Source organism: Peromyscus eremicus, chromosome 16_21, assembly GCF_949786415.1.
Source record: "Peromyscus eremicus chromosome 16_21, PerEre_H2_v1, whole genome shotgun sequence".
NCBI lineage: Eukaryota > Metazoa > Chordata > Mammalia > Rodentia > Cricetidae > Peromyscus > Peromyscus eremicus.
In genome coordinates this window covers 15,795,482-15,816,763 of record NC_081432.1, presented here as the reverse complement: position 1 = coordinate 15,816,763, position 21,282 = coordinate 15,795,482, and the positions used below count along the sequence as shown (strand labels likewise).

At 45.2% G+C, this 21,282-nt stretch overlaps 1 long non-coding RNA gene across 1 annotated transcript; it reads right to left on the bottom strand.

Annotated features, from left to right (window-relative positions):
- Nucleotides 1–20,813: 20,813 nt before the first annotated feature.
- LOC131926731 (uncharacterized) lies at nucleotides 20,814–21,080 on the bottom strand. Its single transcript, XR_009383556.1, has 2 exons — nucleotides 20,973–21,080; nucleotides 20,814–20,865 (listed from the first exon to the last, which is right to left on the bottom strand). It is a non-coding gene; the product is annotated as an uncharacterized LOC131926731 (long non-coding RNA).
- Between the last annotated feature and the right edge of the window lie 202 nt (nucleotides 21,081–21,282).

The window sequence follows — 21,282 nt, the reverse complement described above, 5'->3', positions numbered from 1 at the left end:
CCTGGGGGGATGAAACATTTGGCAGGCATGTTTGTAGCAGGAGGGAAAGAGACAAGGAAAGAGGTTACATGAGGTGGCACCGTAATTGGTAGCCCTGGGCAGCCATGGCACAGTCACCTATAAGACAAAATGTTATTTCTCATTTTAGTCAGGCACCGTCTTGGGTTTCTCCATCAAAAAGCTAGCCATTGTACTCCTTGAATTGCTTGGCTCTCTGCTCTTCAACAACAGTGTGGGCTTCTAAACTTCTAGACCATGTCATCCTGTAGTCTATTCACAAAATAAATATAGTTCTCTCGAGCAACAACAAAGCAATTAGCCACTACCCCCCAGCCTTGGCTACAGGACACAAAGACAATTGGCCAGACACCAGCGTCTTCCTTACTGTGTTCCCAGATATTCATCTGGGACGGCGGATTGTAGGAGGGAGTAGATTGCAGTTCACACGCAAAAGATTAAATTTTCAGGAAGTCATCCTTCAAATGAAGGCTTTCAGTGTAGGAAAAAAAAAATCTTTGAATTGTAACAGAGCAGGAAGAAACCTTAAAGGTCTTTTAATTCCACCCCTCTTTTTATAGAGGAGCATACCAAAAGCCAGAGAGGTTAATCATGTCCCCTGGCCACCTAATTACTCTGTCATGTCTAATTATTGCTGTGGAAGATTCTGAGAATTCCCAGTGCTTCCCAATTGTATGCATTGAAAAGCCAGTTTGCATATCAACAGGAAATCTTAGCGTAGAGGCTGACAATGTCCAATGGGTTCCTGTGGAGAGTAAGAGCTGCGACTTGCTGGGTCCTTACAGTGTGTCTGCCAGTCATCCACTAAAGGCACCCAGGTCTCATTAACTAATTCCCCAACGTCCCATGTGGTTAACATTTGAGCACCAATGTACAGACACAACATGGACCTTGAAAGAAGCTCAGTAACTTCTTCATAGCCAAACAAGCAAAAAACAGACTTAAGGTCTGACTCGGCCTTTGCTTCTTCCCACAGCACTAAAACTCTCTCTCCTGGCTCTTTCCCTGTCTCCGTTTTCTGTAAGAAAACCAAGTTCAGCAGCACTTGGACTCCAAAGCTCAGTGTGACAAGCTATAGCTGTCTCCTAAGAAAGCCACCTAGTCCAGACAGCTAGCCATATTCCTTAGGGATCCACTCATGAAAAATGACCTTTCTCTAACAATAAATGTAAAACATACCCTTTAGACACGATTTTAAAACTTAAACCAAAGATAAAAGAGAAAATTAAATTCTTCCTACTAATCATAGGAATCTATATCTAATCCTACTAATCAAGGATCTATATCTAAGAAAATTTATTTTGTCTTCTATCTCCAAGATTGTATTTCTTGTAAAAATTAGTGATACCCTATGGCATTTTTCCTATGCACATCATTTCCCTTGGGGGAAACTCATATAGTAATAAACCCCCACCAAAAACTTCCTCTTTAAGTCATCCACACATCTCTGAGTTCTATATTTCAGACAGCTCTCTTGCAAGCTACTCTCTTACGTGGTACAATTCATTGGGAGGGTTACAGACAGCCCCACCCTGGCCTCATGGAACCCTTAGACAAATTCTTTGGAAAGGGTTTTCAATGCACTTCCCTTTAGCTCCCAAATACATAGATGTTTTGGTCCATATGCCCAACTGAATTATTTTTTTTCCTCTTATTGCCATAGATGAAGGGCTGATATTGGAACAGTTTTCATGGTAACTTACCTGATACATAGGAAAGTCAACAGAGAGTATTTAAGATCATCAGTGCTGAAGGTGTATCTCATTAGGACATCACTAATCTGCATGCTTGCGGTCTTAGATTTGATCTCAACACTACAAAATTAGAAAGTCAACTTAAGAGTAGATAAATACAGGCAGTCAAGATGGGTTGGAGGGTAAAGACTCTTACTACCAAGCCTAAGGGACCTGAGTTCGATCCCAGGGATTGAAGGAGAGAACCAACTCCCACGAGCTGTCTCTTTGATCTCCTAGTGTTCTCTCCCCATAAATACGTGAATGAATGAGGTTTTTTCTTTAATGTTTTCAAAAGAATAAATACAGCTGTAAAACTTAGGATACTCTATTGTGGCAAGCTCATCTCATAAGGGCAAGAGTTCAGGAAGTCCCCATCCTAAAGATTCTTTCTGCCCAGGACAGTGAGCGTCCTAGGATGCTGAGCTAACAACCTCATGTGTAGAGCTTTGGATTGACTTCCTTGTACCTGTGATTCCTTTGCCCTGGATAAAATTTACCCTGAGGAAAACCCTGCTGAGGTCATGGAAATGTGTACCTAAGGCACATTCCAAGTACCATGTGACACCCATTTCTGAAGAACAGGTTTCCATGGGAATGAAACTACATGGACAGCCAGTGCTTCAGAAGTAAGCCAGGGGGTGTTCCTCAGTTTCCACGAACCTAGTGACATAAGGCTTCATACAGGTAAGCTCTTACCACTCTGCTGGTGAGAAGTCTAGAGAGACAGCATTTTGCTGGAAGCTCTCACGGAGAACTTGTTCTTATTTTCCCAGCTTCTAGAAGTTTCCTGCAGGTGTCACTTTGTGGCCCCAGGTTTCTATGACCTCTGCCTGCATGGCCACACTACCTTCACTCACGGCAACCTTTCTGCCTCCCCCGTGATGACTCTGAGCTCAGTCAGCCTCTATGGTATCTTTTCACCATCTGAAGAACATGTATCAAGTTTCCCAGTCACTTTTGCCACGTCTGGGGACCATAGATGAGAATGTGGATGTGTTTGGGGTGATGTTATCCAATCTATTGTAGGCTCTAAAGACACACTCAGTAGAGTTGGGCTATTTGCAGCAGAGTCGGACTTGCCCCCTTATTCTCTTCTGCCTCTTTTCTACACCGCCTCTCCCGGTTCTTTATCTGGCTTCCAAGCCTGAGTCATCTTTTCTGGGCTCGTCTTTCCTCCCACAGGCACTGAGACATTGGTAGCAGGACTCTGCTCCCAGCCACTCTCCCTTATTCATTCCACCGCAGCTGTCACCACTGCCTGGGGACCCACTGGGAAGCTGGAGTCCTGCTTGTGCAGCTGCTTGTCAGGTTCTTGAGAGGAGACTTAGTCACTGAGACTTTTATTTGAGCCATAGAATTGCAAATTTTTGATTGCCTAATTTAGGGAGGGTGAACCTAAAAATAAAGGTCTGCTCTTTCTGGCATGAGTTTTTGTAGGCATTTTGGTAACTGAAGCAAGTCTGGGACAGGGTGTGGGGTTGTGGGCATTTCTATGCCACTTGAATCATGAACTTGACCAATTCCATGGGACCTAGAACATGTATAACTGCTGCCTGCTTGCTGTTCCTTTTGGCTAAAACCTTCCCAGAAGCTCCATTTAACAGGATCGGAATCTGATGGAGACACGACTGGTGAAAAATGTATTGATGTAACTAAATAGGAAAAGCAAAGAGAAATGAAACATGGTGGCTGTAGACGTTCAGCTTTACCCTTCCACAGCCAAGACGGAGACCACTCATCAGTGGCACAGCTCCCCTCCATGCCAGCCTTGAAGGCTTTGTTGAGAATCCTTGCCAGACACAACCACTCCGCCAGCAGTGGCCCAAATGCTGCTGTACTTTGTGTCCCCACAAGACAGGCGTTGGCTCCCTGTTTCTCTACAGGCAGTCGGTAAGGGTGATTCTTCCTACTGCAGTCCAGCGCAAAGAGGATGACGTTGCAGTTTCTGTAGCTGGCAGAATGCTCAAAGAAATGGGATCCTCTTCCTCCTCCCTCTTATCCATTGGTTTGGGGACGCTGTTGTTAGCCACCTCCAGCTCCTCCCTGAGTAATGGGTTTGTTTCCTTTCTCCTCGGTGAAACCCGTGTGCTTTGAATTCCTGCATGAAATATATAGCCCAAGTCCCCAAGTTTGACTTTTTAATTAATTATTCTTCCTTAATTATGTATCTCTGGCTAGTTCCTCAAGAAGGAATGCAGCTAGATCCTCCCCAGCTCCCTCCCTAGAGAAGACGGAAGACGTGACAGTATTGTCAAACTCTTCAAAGGCAAGGAGGCATAAGAAACAGACTCATCCATTCCTGTTTCTCTGTTACCTCATAGTTTCTGCTTGCAGCAAGCAAGCAGCCTCAGAGGTTAGCAGACACCTACTGTTTTGACAGGCACTCCTCCATTAAGGCTTCTGATTGCCTGGCCTAATTGCGGGTGTGTGTGTGTGTGTGTGTACTCCTGCTCCACAAACATGGCTTCTCCACCGCTCCCTCTTTATACCAATGCTGTAAGCAAGGAAAGAACACTGAGCTCAAACAGCTCAGTGACAGCCAGCCTGGATGATACGGGAGGGGAAGAGAGCAAGGTGTGTGCTGCTGTGCATTGGCTCTTTATTCAAAGAAAATGATCCCTTGTGGCTGGTTCCCCCATATCTTAGCTGGGACCCAGGGAGAGTGCTCGCTTTGGCTTACTTTGGCACCCAGCCATCTGGAGCCTGCAAAATCCTGGGAGAGGACTGAGGAGTCAAAAGGGCAGACCTTGTTAGTCTCTCCATCACTCCACTGCCCTTCTCAGGCCACTCACTAACCCAGCTGCTGGCTCAGCACTAAAAGCACGTTCGTCCTGCGTTGTGTCCCAGTGGCCGCCTTACAAGAGGGCTTTTCAGCATAGAGACGAGCCAACAGACCGCCTTCCCGTGCTGGAATGACCACCTGAGTGTTTCCTCTGCAGCCCCAGGTGCAGCACCCTGTAGTGATCACCACCGCATGCCCAGGAGCCTGAGCTGCCTGCAGCAAGGCACTGGAGCTTTGCCAGTGCTTGCGCCCTGGTGGAGCCGAGACAGAGAGCAAGCAGCCTGCAGTCTCTGAGCCTGGAGCTCCGGGTAGCAGAGCTTTGAACCTCCGGCAGGGAGGTTAAATGGATGCTGAGAAGCAGCACAGAGGTGGTAAAGGGATCTGTGACTCCACAGAGCTTAAAGGCCCCACCCCTGCTGGTGACATAATCACTAGGTCGCTTGCATCTTAAGGCCTCACTCTCATTTAGAGAAGCCAGGGTATAGTCCTTTGCTTTCAAAGTTCATTTTTTTTTTTTATTTGTTTGAGAACATGCTTTAAAATAGAGAGGCGGACGAGACTATACACACTGCAAGGTTGATCTCAGCCTGGAGATGTGAAGGAAGCGAAGATGAACTCACTATTAGCCCTTTGTCTCCTTCTGAGTCCCTGAGGGTCTCTTCCCACTTCTGTGGCCTGTAACCATCAAGCTCACTTCCTCCTGGTTGACTTGTACGTGTCTGTCTACAAGTAGATGGTGCGTAGACTATTCCTAATTGGAGCTCATGCCTTTCATGATTGCTATCATTCTTCACTTCCACAACCTTTTCCCTTCTCACAATATGCTGGCTTTTTTTTTTTAAAGCTTCTACATGAATCTCTAGAGAGCTGGTTCACTTATTTTTGAATTATCGTCTGTCTTAGTGGGATGCCGGCTACCTTTACCATCACTGGAACACGGTTAAAATGCATCGCCCAGACCCTGTTGTCAGAGTCTCCTCTCTCAGATCTAATGTTGGTGTGGTGGGTAATAGTGTCAACTTGACAGGATTCAGAATCACCTTGGAGACATGCCTCTGGTGGATCATCTAGATTAGGCTAATTGAAGTGGGAAAACCCTACCCTGAACCCACTGTGCAGCACCCATCAGTAGGCTGAGCTTCCGGACTGAGTCAAAAGAGAAAGCATCTGAACATAAACATTAATCCTTCTGTTTCCCCACTGGGAATGCAATGTGACCAGCCACCTTGAAGGCTGCTGCCGTGACTTCCTCACAATAATGGACTACACCCTAGAACCGTGAGTCAAACTTCTTCTCCCCTAAGTTGCCTTTGTCAGGGTATTTTGTCACAGCACCAGGAAAAACAGCTAAGTCTGCTGGGCGAGCATCCCTTGTTGGCAACTTCCTCAATGGCATCAGTACTCAACTGAAATTCTGTGAGTCAGAGCGGAGAACCACCACGGCCCATCGATTTCTCGGTGGATCAGAAGCAATTTTATGTCTTTTTCCAGAATCACACCAGCCAGTGAATCTGCCGGACGACTCCCTGGAATCTGCTCCTAGCTGGGTGTGCAGAACGGTGAGAATAGCCCTCCCTTTATCGGATTGTATTACAAAACAGACACTCCCAAGGACAGAGATCAGGCACCACGTAACCTTGGCGGTATTTTATAGCCCTGTTATTTCTCTCTTCTCCCTTCTTTGTGCTAACCAGAGAAGAAATGATCCGGACTGACCCAAAAGGTAGAGTCAAGCCATCTGCCCTTCTTCAATACATCCAACCAATGTTTACAGAGTGCATACGTGTTGCTGCTGTGCCAGGTGGTAGGGATCCAAGAGGCCCATCCATCACAGACCTCCTCCTCCAGGGTGGGGTGTGTAGGCCATTTAAGTAGACAGATGTCCTTCTGTAGGGGAAACATCAGATATTCGGCAGAACACAGGCTGGAGTGAGAAAGGAAGAAAGCCTCAGTCTTAGAACATAGTGGGCTAGAATTCGGTGTTATCTCTGCTGGACTCTCTTGTTCCAGAAGCAAGTTTACTCCCTGCAAAAACAGTTTCCTGTTCTGCATCTCCTCCCATCCAGCAGTGTGTCCAACCCAGATTCCCACCTTGTATAGCTGCCTTCTGCTACCTGTAAGTAGCCTACTTGCCTGAGCCTCAGACGCTGCATGGACTGCTCAGATGTGGTCTAGTGACCACAATGTTTCCCACTTAGTCACAGAGTGATGCTGGAAGTCTTGCCCTGCTTGCTTTAAGCCCATTGACTAAAACTCCCTCAGAGAAGCCTGTTTGGATAATGCCTGAGACCCAATAAAGGTCTTACTCTGACCTGCAAGTGTGGCATCCACGTGTGACCCCAGGATGTGGTAGCAAATTATTCATTCCCATCTTAGTCATTGGAAGGACACTCCATCATGAAGATCCTAAGTTAAAACAGTTAGTGTGATTATCAGGGCTGCTGCCTAGAGTAGTTGTTCTCAGATGTGAATACCCATGGGACCAGCTGCAGGATGTCTTAAAACAAACCCGGTGGACCCAGAGTATTTGACTCAATAGGTGCAGCCTGAGACTATGCATTTCTAACAAGTCCCCAGATGGTAACCACCAATGGCACGAGCCTGGAGAAAGAACCAAGGTCTCGCAGGAGCTGAAGCCTCCTGGTTTGCCACTCAGAGCACGGGCTGCAGAGCGATGGCATCACTTGAACCTCACCCCGAAGTTTGTTAGAGATGCAGAAGCTGCCTCAAGGGCACCAGACCACATCTGGGCACATCAACAGTGGCAAAACACCCTCTGAAACCACGGGCACTGGGACTCGCTGCACATTAGGGTCGCGTGAGAAAGGGTTAGAAACTCATTGTGTTTGGATTCTCTTCCCAAAGATTCTTGTTGAAATGGAACAGGATGTATAAAGCAACTCTAGGTGGTTCTGTGTGTAGCACATTTGGGGAGTGATTGACCTAAGGTGCAGCCTGCACAGGAGTTGGGACCGCAAAAGAAGGCAGGGTGAGAGTCACGGGAACTAGGATGTATCAAAGCATGGCGGCAAGAGGAGCGAAGTGGGTTCATTGAACAAATGGAAAGGAACTCAGTCAGCAGGGAGCACAGGGTTAGGAGGAAAATTTATTTGGGGCCTGGGAGATTATAAGAGCTGGTTGTGGAAGACTGTAGAGTCTTGGAGCTTTGGGTCTTCTGTTATAGTTGAGTGTAGTATTTTGCATTTAGAAATTTGTTGGCCACACAGCTACCTGCTCAGGGATATGGGGACAGTATTCCTGGCGGTTGCTTGTAAAAGAACATATATTGCCTATTTAAGGGAAAACTGCTCCTTTCAGAGAAGACTGCTTCTTAAACTGAAGATGAAAGCAGAGGGTTGGTGCAGAAAACGAAGAAGCAGAGTGATTAAAGTAGGCAGATGACGCTGATCACTCAAATGTGCCACTTTGGCGTGATGGTTACTTTGAGCTGAAATCAGCTGAGAAAGAGATGCAGGCAAAGCTCTCTGTCTAAAATCGGGGCACACATTTGGAAAGACGCCTACCTTCCATTCTCTACCAGGAGTAAGTTAATCAGTGAAGACAACTCCAGACCCTTTGAGCTCACACATAGATAGACCTACAGGGATTTGCATACCAAACTTTACCAAAACCCCACCAAAACAAAACAAAAAACTACCCCCACTGCTTTCCTGACCCATTTGCCACTTGATAAGTTGCTGTCCCTGGAAACTGAGAGTCCTTCTCTTCATCCTGACCCTTATACTTGAACTGTTCTGTGTGTGATGGTATGTCACATCCGTTCTAGCAAGATAAATGGATTACTAGCACTCTCGTGGGTATCTGCAAAGCTCATGTTAGTAAACTTCGGTTTGTTTGTTTGTTTTCTTATTAATTTGTCATGTGTCTAATCCACAGAGCCTCTGCAGGACACTCCAAGAGGGCTGAAGGAAAAAAGGTTTTTCCTTTCTCTACCTTACCGACCCAGTCTATAAGCCTTGGTTTTAGCACTTTGACGTCTATTGTGTGGGTTGAATACTATTTACTGAGCACAGAAAGCTAAGCCCAGTGCTGTGAGAGCAGAACCCAGATCCTCAAAATAGCTGAAAGTGGAAGCTCACACAGCCCCCTCCCTGTCTCGACCCCAAAAGAGCATGAGCATGAATCTGCTTGAAGATATGACAGTGCTGCTAACTGAGAGGATCCCGGGCCATCCAACTCCACTTAAGGCCACAGCTTAGCGTCAAATGGCCTCATTCAGCCTGCAGCTGCAGGAATCCTGAGGCCATGCCAGGAGCCCCAGGAATGCAAACAGGGCTCAGTCTGGGCCTCTGACACCCTGTCAGCTCTGAGAAAGAACAAGTAGGCATTTGTTTGGGGGGAAGGCCCACAATGACACCACAGGAGAGGGAACTGAATGCAAGAAGGGAGCCGGGCCAAGGTCAAAAGGCTGGCATAGTCTCTGCCACCCCAGCCTGTGTGACCTCACTTGCTCTCTGGCTATAGCGGCAGCCTGGCGGCAGAAGCAGAGTCCTGAGCATGGGGTGGCAGCTCTTGAAGAACAGAGTTAGAGTTCTGTAAACCCCAGGTGAGGACTGGTACCCATCTCTCCAGGTAAAGGAAAAACAAAGCCTTTGCCAGGAAAGAAGAGGGTAAAACCATTTGGGGAGGATTACTCCTCTTCATCTAGACCCAAAAGGGAGGTCATGTAAAAAGAGCCCAGGTATTGGTGTTCCCTTGAGCAGAAAAATATCAAAGCCTTTATAAGTCTTCATTAGTCCAATTCTTCCATGAATTCTGATGGCGATGTTTTGCTCTTGACCTTTGCATATGCTGCATGCCATTGAAGGTGACACCATGGCTGCTTGTGATAGTTACGGTCCCTTACCAACCCTCCACTGCACTCCAGATATAAACAGAGTGATCTAGTCTGCGCATGTAGAGAATTATTCAACCTCAGCACTGTCGACATTTGGGGCCACTCAGTTCTTGGTGGGCAGCAGTCCTCTATATTATAGTATAGGCCGTATTTGGCCTCTGCCAAGAAGAGTCCTGTTTAGCAGTTCTCCCACACGGGGAGCTGAAGATACCTGCAGGCATGACCACATATCCCCTACTGTTCGAATTATTCTCAAACCAGAACTGTCTCAGAGGAAAAACAGTTTCCATATAAAATCCTTGAACAGGTTTCGTATAAAACCTTGAATCCAAGATGACTGACCGTCTGTTACTTGAAATCGTTTCTGACAGGAAAGCAGTCCCCGATGACCATCAGTCACACTTTCACCTTCAACATGATGTGGAAGTCCCAACATTGCTTAACTAGAAGGTGCATGCGCAGTGTGGCCAACTGTCCGATCTGAACCACTTTTCTTAAATTGCCTTGGACGTTTTTTCTTTTAGATTTACTTATCTTATGTGTGTGTGTGTTGCCTGCATGTATGTATGTGCTCCACATGCACACAATGTCTACAGAAGTCAGAGAGGGTTTCGGGTGCCCTGGAACTGGAATTATGGCTAGTTGTGACTCATCATAGGGTACTGGAAACCGAACCCAGATCCTCTTACAATGTAGCAAGTGCTCTTAGCTGCTGACCTGTCTCTCCAGTCTCAGAAGTTATAATTTTTTTAAACAGGATTTTCTCAGTTAATAGGACCAGACAGGTAGTAAAATGTAACAAATGATCCTATATTTAATCTGGGATTTTTATTTTATTTTGTTTTTATTTTAGAGAAAGGTGTGAAAGATACTTGAACAACTTGGATGTGAACTATATGTCAGGCAAGATGATTGCCTCAATGTAGCCAAAGAAACATGTTCAGGGATGCTTAGAAAAACAGGCTCTAGACGGTAGACAGGAGGAACAGCCTGAGTAGGGTTTACCTCATGTAGCACTGATGGATGGGAACAAAAGGAAGTGCTAATGTGTCTTCTAACATGACGAACCTCAACAAAATCATAAAGGGAAACAGGCAGAGAGATCAAAAACAGTCAACATTTAACGCTGAGTCCCTCCAGGGTGTTTTTAAAAATGCTTCTGTGGGTCTGAAAATGTTTACCATACAAAGTAGAGGTAAGAAAGCTAAGCTAATAATAATAACAATAGTAAAATGTTTGCTTATGCATCATGGCCTCCATAAGAGGAGTGGGAAGCTGAAATCAACACCTCTCTCCATTCTCCCTTGTTTGCTGTGTAAGAAGGCCCTGACTCCTCTACAGATCTTATTATAAAATGTGATTAGCTATTCAACTCTTGCTTTTGATAGAGGAAGCCTTTGAATCGGTGTCCAGTGAGCCACGAGACTGCAGCTTTCTAAGCTACTAATTGATCTCAGCCAGCTCATCTTACGTTAGTGGACACACACAATACCTCCACTTACCTAAAATGTGAATTTTTTAAAATTTCCTAGAAACACAGAACTGGCAGCTCAGATGATTTGCCATGGAATAAGCACTGGATCCAATTTGTTGGTAAAGACTATCCCATGAAAACTGGGTTTGGAAGGTGACAAACAGGATAAGTGGAACAGGTTCTTGCTGTAAATGTCACAGGTGAGACAAGGCCAGTGTGTGTGTGTGTGTGTGTGTGTCAGGGGAAGCATATGGGTTGTACCATCTGCCAGGATGTCATGAGAAAGCAAAGATATGAATTCCTAGGGTAAAGGTACAAAAAGGAAAAGCTATGCCAGGTGAAAACAGGAAAGGCATTGGAGGATCGGGCTCAGGATCTCAGCTCAGACAGCAGTAAACAGTAAGGCACCTGGCAGGTTCAAGAAGAAAAAAAAAGCCAAAAAACAAGATGAAGTTTCAGTGAATCAGCAACATAGTCGATGAGGTTGCAGAAAAGTTCAGGGACACTAGACAAATAACTTCTGGAAAATACTGTAAGAACAATACTGGTGTAGCAAGTGGTGCACGCCTTCAACACCAGCATTTGGGATGTCTCTATAAATTGGGGGCCAACTTGCTTTACATAGTGAGTTTCAGGCCATCCAGGGTAAATGGTGAGAACTTGTCTCAAAATAAGAAAGAAGGAAGTACAGAAGGAAGGGAGGGAGGGAGAGAGGGAGGGAACGAACAAACGAACGAACGAATGAACGAACAAACGAAGGAACGAAGGAAGGGAAAACATAGCCCTGCACGGCTGCCTGATGCTGAGGAAACGCTGGTTTGTTGCTCAGCTATCCTTCTGGTTTAGGAGCGGCAGTAAGAAGAGGCTGTCTCTTTGTCACACAGAGGACAGTGCAAACCCCTGTCCCTCTGAAGAACACTTCAATGGGGATGCACTTAGAAACCAATAGGGCAGTTGGTTCTGTGCTCAGATTGAGCAGAGTTGCCCCCCGACCCCCTGCCCCCAGCAATGCTTAGGAATCTTCTGTTTCTGTCACAGCTCTGGGGGCTACTGACAATACATTGCATTTGCAAAGTTCTAGACATGTATCAAATATTTGTTTAGGACTTCAACATGCTCTACGGTAGAAACTCACCACTCTGGCTTGCAAATGAGAAGCTGGAAACCTAAAGGCAGAGGTCACAAACTGAGACTCAAATTCTGTCTCTGGCTCCCCTTCCTGTTATGCTGTGAGGTAGGGAAGGCTGGCTCGGGAGCCACTACCTTAGGAGTCCCCGTAGACGATGACTTAGATGAGCTTAACAGATTAGATTGCTGAATCTTACTGAGCAAATCCACCCAGCCTTAAAGGATGAGTGAAAAGCTAGAGGTGGTGGATGACCACAGCGAACCAGTGTTTTCTGTGTAGAAAGGAGTGATTGCACATATGTACTCATAACAGTTGTGACAGCAAGTATAAGACCCACACAAGATCATGCCAGAAAAAAAATCCCAGCATGGAGGTGGGATGTGGCATTAACCGCCACTATCAGCTGTGGCGCTATTGACAAATGATGACGGCTGGAGAAGGGAGTCATTTTCCTTCAGGCATTCAAAAGAACGTGAGAGGCTACCCATGTTCTAGGAGATGGCCTCCATCCATGCACAGACAGACAGTACTAAGTGGACTTGGGAGGTTAAAAACAAATCAGCAATCAGATCACATGAAGTTGGGAGAGAAAAGTGGTGGTGGGGGGTTGGAGGGGAGGGGACAGGGTGGATTGAATCAAACTGTATTTATATGCATTTGTGAATGTCTCAAACAATAAAAAGGGGGAAATGTATTTCCTATGGAAACAAGTCTTTATTTCAACCTCAAGAAGCAGCCCAGGCATAGGCAGGGGACTCTGGTGGGGACTGTGTGCGTATGAAACTAAGGGACAAATGGAACAGATCTATGAGCTACCCTAGAAGAGAGACTATATCCATGAAGTCACACCAAGCCTCAGGTGTCACCTTCCTCTTTTACCTAAGAGTACTGAGGCCAGCGTTTTACCCTTCTCGGAGGACTGACTTTCCTGAAAGCATCTACTTCAGCAAGCTCAGGGATTCTTGGGCTCACAGCTAACCTTGTGCTTCCCTTAATATGCAGCGCCGAGGAAATTGGACCTCGCTGGTAGTTGGAAGTGGGATCAAACTATTGTTCTGCCAGAACTATGTCATAATTCTCAAGTGACAGTCAGCCTGCTCCGGGTTTGGTTCAATTACCTGGACACTGAGGGAGATGTCCTAAAACATGACTTTCTGACTTCTGGCAGCCCCCACCGTCATTCTGTTAGCCTTGGTAGGACAAAACTCAGAAAACTACTCTTCCGGCCTTCCACAATTCTACCTTTAAAGCCATCAATCGATGCGCGTGCCCTGGCTTATCCACCAGGGTCACCTGGACACATGCAGAGAGAGCTTCGCTGTCTTGTGGTCACTATTCTGCTAGGACAGTGTTGGCTCTTGGTATCTACCTTTTAGAGACGCTTTCCAGTAAAAATTAGCATTCCAGTGACACAATATTGCTGTGAGGTTCACTAGCCTTCACCAGAGGCAGGGAAGAATTCTAGCCTCCCCTTCTAGAAATTCCCCATGGAAGTTACAAAGCCCATTTCATGAACTAGAAATATGGGCTCTCTCAGTGAGTTGATCTGTAGTTCTTTTTCTCACATCTGCTTTGTGTATTAGTTTGCTGATGACTCACATTAATATCAAAGTGGAGTGGAGAACCAGAGGGAGGGAGCTGGCATTTCTACCTGAGTTTGGGGAGGCTGTGATTATGTGCTGGGCACAAGAAGGTCACCTCTCTTGTTTCTTTTCTGATAATTTCATCTGTGAGTCCTGAATTTACATCATTTCTTCCTCACTCCGATGTCTCCTGTGTTTCCCCCTTTTCAAATTCATGACTTCTCAATTGTTCTTTGTTATACACACCTACCCCCCACCCCCCACCCCCCGCACACACACACAGAGACAACTTACTGAGTCCATTTACTGTTGCCCATATCTGTATGCCCATATGATCAAGGGGCTCACCCTTGGAGAAAACAGATTCCCCCTCTCCCAGCAGTCATTAGCTGCCTGTGATTCTTCATCTAGGCTGGGGACTTGGGAGACGTCCCCCCATCTATGTTGGCGTGTGAACTGATGTCAGTGTGTGGGCCTCGTTCAGGCAATCATATTGTTGATAGTTCATGTGTTCATCATAGACAGGAGACACAATCTCCCAGCAACAGATGCCCTGGACCACTGGCTCTTACAAACTTCTTCCCCCTCCCTCATGATATACCTGGAGTCTTAGGTGTAGAGACTGTATTGTATATCAACCAGGGATGGGCACCCCACAGTCATTGTTCCTTGCATTTTTGACTAATTGTGATTCACTGTGATGGTCTCCTGTTGCTGCAAAAAGAAGTTTTTTTTGGTAAGGGTTGAAAGGTACAGTTATCTGTGGTTATGAAGATAAGTATTTAGAATGTAGTTAGAAATTATACTAGTTTAGGAGCATAACATTAGTAGACTCTCTTCTCGAGTCCACAATCTTACCAGCTAACTGGTAGTTAGCTAGGTTTACAGTACCAGGCTTGGATTCTCTTCTATTGAATGGGCCTTAAGCCTAATTAGAAGATTGGTTAACCACAAAATATAAGTGCCACCGCTCCTCTTTTGGGGACATCTTGCTGGGCTGGTCATTGTTGTGGTTCACATGCCTTGCAGTTGCGTAAGGCCATTGGTTACATTCACCATCAGTTTGCATAGCACATTTGGGATTCTATGAAAGATAGTCCTCAGAGGAAAGGCTTCCAGGTCAGATCCAGGTCAATTCCTCCAAGTCTTGTGTCTGAAATATGTGATGGGTCTTACCTTCAGGTTTTAGGATACCACCAAGATCGATAGCAATTGTCTATATTGTTGTGGGAATGTCTTGGGACTCCCCTGACCAACAACCCAAAAGGCTTCCCATGCCAGGTACTTGGGTTTTTTATTAGATAGACTGCAGCCCTTGGGGATATCATTATCACTCAAGTAGCGCAACTTCGTTTAAATCATTTATATATGTATACACAGATACTTATACATACGTTTTGTTTGTATTTTTAAGTAAAAATAGAATATGTCCATAAGACTTTTCCAGTCATCCTCAGTGTTCTTTATCCCTCCTTCATTCCTGTCCCTCACCCATCCTCAGTTAAAGTGACCCCCTAAAAAAACAATTTCTTAACTGTGATACCATCCATTTTTATCTTTCAATGGCCACTTGAAGACAGAAAATGAAGAGTGGAAGATATCAGGGCATTGTGAGCCACCAGTGAGTCAGGCTGACCCTGAGCATTACGGTTCTGCCTAAAACAGAGTCTATTTGAAGCAAGTGCCCGACCTCCTGACAGGTTCTTATTTTTATCAGCTCTAATTTGTCTCACTGCCTAGGGTGGAGACATGGCAATATGGATAAAAATAAATAGTCTCCTGAATTTTATGTGTGAAAGTGTATAGGACTTTAATAATATGATTATATCTGGAACATAAATATTTATGAACACTAATAAAACTGTCTAGAACTCCGAGCTTATATTTCCCCATAGATCCTCATTATATTTATAATAACCTACAGTGAGATGTATGGTTAGATCAAGCAAAAAGATGGGGAAAATAAATGATTGCCCACTGGGTTCTGTTAAGCTGTAACCCAGCCCTGAAAATACAATTCTGGATTTCTATTTATTTATTTTATCATTCATGGTTAGAGGGGGGACCTGGGTGGTGCTTGTTTGTTACTACCCGTGGAGTGATAAGTTCCCAAGAGCCCTGAAGCAACTCTGGTTTCTTATACACAGAACTGAATTATGAAAATGTTCTGAACTCCACATAAAGGCAGTCAGTGAAAGGCACCGGTTTGGATTTTGCTTCACTGCTCATGTCCATGTGCACAAAACTTGTTGTTCTAGGCAGGTGAGACAAAATCGAGGTGGGGTACAGTGCCTGGAGGAGTCAGGAGTTCACAAGTGGAAATTTGTGTAACCTCAACTTTGTGCGCACTCCAGGATACACAGCGATCCCAGACCTAAGTTTGCTTTCAAAATTAAAGGACTGCTTGACTTCAGCCCTGTAACTCTCTAAAATCTAATGCTTGCCTTGGTTTATAGTCAGAAAAATCCATACTGGAGTGTTATTTGTTCTCTCCACTTTGCAGAACACTCTGGGAGCTAATTTGCCATGTCACTTGCTAAGCGGCCATGTTATTGAGGAGCTGAGGTTTTCAGAGAAAGCCAAATGCTTAATGGATGTGAAGCCATGATGAGGGAGGAGTTGGTAGGAAAATGGGGTACGGTCTAGAACTCATTGTCTCCCTCCGTGTTTGTCCCGATGAGTCGTGTCACAAATCCCTGCACTGAAAGTCAGAATCTGAGTGTGGTTGCTGTGAAGAAGGCAAAACGAAATGGCGCAGGCCTGAGAGCTTATGAAGAACAAAGCAAATCTCTCTCCAGAGCGCTGCAGGCAACTGAAGGGAAGAGGCTAGAAGAGTCCTGGGGTATGACATGGATAGTCACCTGCTTGAGAGACTCAGCTGACATCTTTGGCATGGAGGAACTGTCTTACTTCTGCCACAGGCGTTCACCAGCCTCCGGCAGTGGGCAGACCCTCAGAACTTAACAAGTATAGTTACCAATAGTGTCTCTGGACCTAGGGACACAGTGCAGTACCCTCTTCTTTGCACACTGATCTCTGTGCGTGTTGCTAACCTGAGCAATGGGCGGCCATGGCTAGATTAATGTTCTCAGAAACATACTTAATATTCTTGGCATCTAAGCTAATCCAAACTCACGTTGATTTGCAACATTTTGTGCTCCTGTGTTGTTGTGGTGCAGAACACAGCACCCATAAGTTCCTTGGGTGTGCTGAGTACTTTGAACTGAAGGACACAGGCAGGTCCGCAAAAGTTGTCACCTGTCCCTCTTCTTCCCACATAGTCCTTGGTCAGGTGTTCTTTCTGTTACTGTGTTAAAATGCTGACCAATAGCAACTTGGGAGGAAAAGGTTTATTTTATCTTATGCTTCCAGGTCACAGTCCATCACTGAGAGATGTCAGGGCAGTAATTCAAGGCAGGAACCTGAAGGCAGGCCTGCTTGCTATTCTGTGTACCATTACTTTTGACCAGGGAACTCATGCACAGCTGAGGGAGCACGGTTGTGAGAGCACAGCAGGAACTGCAGAGGATGTTGCTTGCTAGCCAGCTCACTCTGTACCTTGCTCTCAGCCTCATGTTTAGTTAGCTTTATTATCTAGCCCAGGACCACCTGCCTGGGAAATGACACCACTACTACCCATAATCAACTGGAACCTGCTTCATCTATTAAAACAGTCAAGACAATCTGTCACAGCGATGTCCACAGATCAATCTGATAAGAACAATTACTCAATTGAGACACCTTTTTTTTTCTTTTTCTTTTTCAGGCTGTGTCAAGTTGACAGTTAATGCTGGCAAGGAAAGTCAGAGAAATCAGAATGTTTCTTCCACAAATGATAGAAACTAGACTACCGTTTGTTGGCAGAGTTTTCCTGTCCTGCACCTGCTCTCTAATAAACACACTGAGGCTTATATTAATTATAAATGCTCAGTCAATAGCTCAGACTTGTTACTAACTAGCTCTTACAGCTTATATTACTTATAAATGCTCAGTCAATAGCTCAGGCTTGTTACTAACTAGCTCTTACAGCTTATATTACTTATAAATGCTCAGTCAATAGCTCAGGCTTGTTACTAACTAGCTCTTACAACTTAACACATTTCTGTTAATCAATGTATTGCCCCAAGGCTCATGGCTTTTACCTCTGTCCTATTTTGTGTGTCCAACTCATTCTCCATCTGGCTGGTGACTCCTCTGACTCCATCCTTCCTCTTCTCATTATTCCCAGTTTGCTCTCCTGCCTAACTTTATCCTGTTCAGTATTGGCCAGTCAGCTTCTTTATTAAACCAATCATAGTGACAAATCTTCACAGTGTACAAAGGGATTATCCCACAGCACCCTCTTCCAGAGAACAAGCCACGAAACTCTGAGAGCTCACTCATTCCTTCTTCCCCAGGCAAGGATGAAGGAATGCTACATGTACAACTGGTTAGACTCATCCTCTGTCTCCATTACATCCACCCTCTTGTCCCATCATTTCCAGGTGGTTGTTCTTCATGGAAGTGAAACAATGAAATCATTTTCACTGGACACTTGGGTTTTTGTGTCTAAAACCCACAATGCTTTATATAAATTTATTTTGTTTCTCTCTTATTAATTTCTGTTCTTCCAGGAGTTGGCTGTAATTTTCTTGTTAGATAAGAAACAGTATCTCCCTTTCTGTCCACTAATAGCTTCCAAGTTAAACTGGTTTGTTCTCATTGTTACTATTAGATTAGCTGAACCAATTTTATCTCCCAATTAATTTCAGATTTTCTTTTTTTTTCGACACAGCTTTGTAGCTTTGCGCCTTTCCTGGAACTTGCTTTGTAGACCAGGCTGGCCTCCAACTCACAGAGATCCGCCTGCCTCTGCCTCCCAAGTGCTGGGATCAAAGGCGTGCACCGCTGCCAATGCACCACTGCCCGGCTAATTTCAGATTTTCTAAGAAAGTCCTCATACATTCTCAAGCATCCAATACTTCACCAGCTAACTTAACCTGCTACTCTGGCAACCAGGATCCAGGCCACATGGCTGAACTTGTGCTTTTCAGTAGGTTTCTCCCACACAACAGTTACTCCTTCAAACCCTGTTCTTGCACTTCAGGGTGACTTCCCCGAGTCCAGGCACTGTCTTCGCTTACCTATTTTTCTATATCAGTAGCCTGAGGATTAAACCCAGTACCTAGAATACTACGGAAAATCAACAAATAGCCACTGAATAAATGAATGAGTGAGGGAAGAAATGCATAGTTTACTTCAATGGATACATTACATCTCAAAGCATAGTTCAGAGGGAAATGGATTGCTTCAGTGTGGAATCCCCACCAAGGTCAATGAAAACAATCTTAGCCTAGAAGTTCATGGACCCATTGTTTAAATGTAACGTTTTCCAGTTATTCGTCTGTATCTACCTTGAAAAGCTCATTAACTGCTTGGACTCAGGGTCACCCTGCAGCAGCCATTTCAGACTGATGCATGTCTGCCATCTACTGGTTGGATGGATAGTACTGTGAAATCTTCCTTTCATCTGCATTCTCATTTTCTCTGGAATTTTCTGAGTTGTTGAAGCTAGATTCCAACAGGCCCAACCATTTCATTTTCCCAACCATTTCCCACGGAATGTAAATGATTGTAAAACCTTGTATCCCTAACGGACAGAGCAGGCTCTGTTTTGATTCTTACTCATAAATCTGGACACCAGCAGAACATCTGGAGAATAGTGCCGACGTCAACATTTCCGAGGGGAATGGGAGACTGAGCCTTGTTCCAGGTTACATGCCAGGAACCTCTTACCCCTCCAAAAGCTCCTCATATCCCAGAAAGCAGATCTGTTTTTTTTGTCCAAGGATTTCCTGGATCAGAAAACAGCTGTAAAGGATCCTTTGGGAAGACGAGACTTGGAATTCACATCAAAAATTAGAGCAAAGATGTGCAGGACATGTTCTGTGGGCCATGAGATCGCACGCCATCAGCAAACATAACAGGCATTTGTGTTCCAAAATGCTACGATCTCACATGGAAAAACTGACGAACCATATTTGAAAGAGCTAGGAGCCAGCACACTCATCAGAATAGCCAGGCCTGGGGAAAGGCTTCAAAAAGGGAATCTGGCAGAATTAGCTGTGGGAACATTAAGTTTTCCAATAGGCACATGTTTTTACTTTTTAGCTGCCTTTTGGGACTGACTTTAGCCATAGTCATCTTTGTATTGTGTGGGTTGCCTGGAAAAGGCCAGTTAACATTCTTGGGATCATTGCGGAGTCAAATCAAATCAAACATCTCAATACCTGCTGGGAAGAGTCTTGGCCTGTAATTCATGAAACCAAGCGCTTCAAAAATAAAGGAGAGGAGATGGAGCTGCCCACTGAACCCTCCAGAAACACTTCTCTGAAACAAGGGCTCTGAATGCCATGGAAGAACTACTGAGGACATGCAGGACAGTCATTTGGGTCTGGGACTTGGAAAAGAAGCAACTTTCCCTGAGGCAATTGTCCCAGGAAACTTGGTAAGGAAAAATGCTATAGGGCCCTCAAGGGCTGGAACCAATGCAAGTTCTTTCTTGTGAAAAAAACAAGCAGATGAAGGAGATGTGAATACCCATTCAGTGACTCCCCCCTCATGATGATCAACGCCCCCCATATCTGTCCCCATTGTTTGAGCCTGAATCCCTGTGGCTCTTTCCACCATAACGCAGAGCCTGTGGTCATGAACAATAGCAGTGTCCAGACCCAGGCAGCAGAATTCTAGAAGACTGTGAGCTACCAGAGAGACAGACAGAGATGTGTACTCTGGACTTCAGTGTCTGTTTTAAATGAGAGCTTAGGGGTCTAGATGAGTCATTCATGACCAGAGGGAGGTCTTTAAGACTTGGCCATCACTGCTGTTCCTCTTTCCCTATCAGAGAAGAAGAGCTCAGAGTTCTTGGAAACTCTGGACTATAATTAGCCCTGGATGCCCTCCATAGATTGGAGACAGTACTAAGTGCAGGAGCCCATTCTGATTCAGGAAGGACATAAACACTCAGCCTCTCCACCTGCTCCCCTTTGCTGGTTCCCATCAAGTAGGTTCAGGGGATCTGGCACCTGGCATCCCCCACAAGTTTTCCCATCTTCCCACATTTCCCAGCCTATTTCTTTTCCATTTCCACTTATGTCCACTGTAAGATACATTGCCTCCAGATCCATTTTTATCATTCTCTATTATCTCATAGCCACCCACCAGCATAACACAGATCAAAGTAGCCACAGAGACTTGAGACACCAGACTCCATAAAGTTATTGTCTGGTCTTCTCCATTCTTGGTCCTGCAAGTGAAATAGATACACATGGTGATGAAGTGCGCATGCTGGAAACATAATAAACACTACACATTTACTGATCTTCGTGTGTACCCCCAAATTGCTTTGCTTACATCCCGGCTTAATTTAGTCTCAGTGTTGGTTAAAAGATATTGGTTAAGCGGCGGCACTTGTGGCTGGCCGCTGTCCACGGTGGCCATGCCGACGGAAGAGAGCACTGGATGTTGCTATGGCGGAATCATGAGCCATGGTTACCTTTCTAGAGCTTTATTGGGAAAGGGAGAGAGAGAGAGAGAGACAGAGACAGAGACAGAGACAGAGAGACAGAGACAGACAGAGATAGACAGAGACAGACAGACAGCATGGAGGGGAAAGAATACGGAAGGAGAGAGTGTGGAAAGAGAGGGCACAGAGAGGGCACGG